This window comes from Chrysochloris asiatica, unplaced genomic scaffold, assembly GCF_000296735.1.
Source record: "Chrysochloris asiatica unplaced genomic scaffold, ChrAsi1.0 scaffold00047, whole genome shotgun sequence".
NCBI classification, from domain to species: domain Eukaryota; kingdom Metazoa; phylum Chordata; class Mammalia; order Afrosoricida; family Chrysochloridae; genus Chrysochloris; species Chrysochloris asiatica.
In genome coordinates, this window is record NW_006408565.1 from 3,719,772 (window position 1) to 3,720,485 (window position 714).

Genomic DNA, 714 nt, shown 5'->3' on the forward strand with positions numbered 1-714 from the left:
GGGCCCGGCTCCTTCGCACCTGGAAAATTCAAAACCAAACCCATTAGCAATTCCAACTCTTAAGGTTTCCAATTCAAAACGACCCTGTAGGGCAGAATAGAACTGCACCATAGAGTTTCTAAAACTGAATCTTTACAGAAGCAGACCGCTTCATCTTTCTCACTTTGGTATTCTTCCACCTACCTGAAAAAGCTGGGATTTGTGTGTGTGTGGTGGGGGTGGGATGGGAGAAGGGGAGGGGATGAGAGCGGATAAAAAGGGGACATGTGATTGTCCTCGTTGGATTTCCATTGGGAGCCTTTCCCTAAGTGGAAATAATTCCAACTAAAGCAGAAAAGACTGTGGTTAGACACCAGGAGGGACTTCCCAATGGCCTTCACTGTGGGACTGAGGGTATTGTACAGAGAAGGGGAGATAGGGACTCCGATGAAGCTCTGAGTTTGGGACCAAAGTCCAGGCTGGAAAATTATGAGGAAGGTGCAGGTGACAAAAATCTTTCAGTTCCCCTCTGATCCCTCAAAAATAAAAGGCACACACCCCTTTTCGCAGTGCCCCCTGGGCTTGGGGCTGCCCCAAGCCACCTCAGTTCCCAGGAATGCTTGGAATCTGGAGAGGATAGTTTAGGACCCAGTAGACAGACACCAGACAGTTCATCCCCTGAAGGGTGCTGGGTGGGTGTGGTGTGGGGGCGCTTCCTGGCTTGGTCCAGTGTCT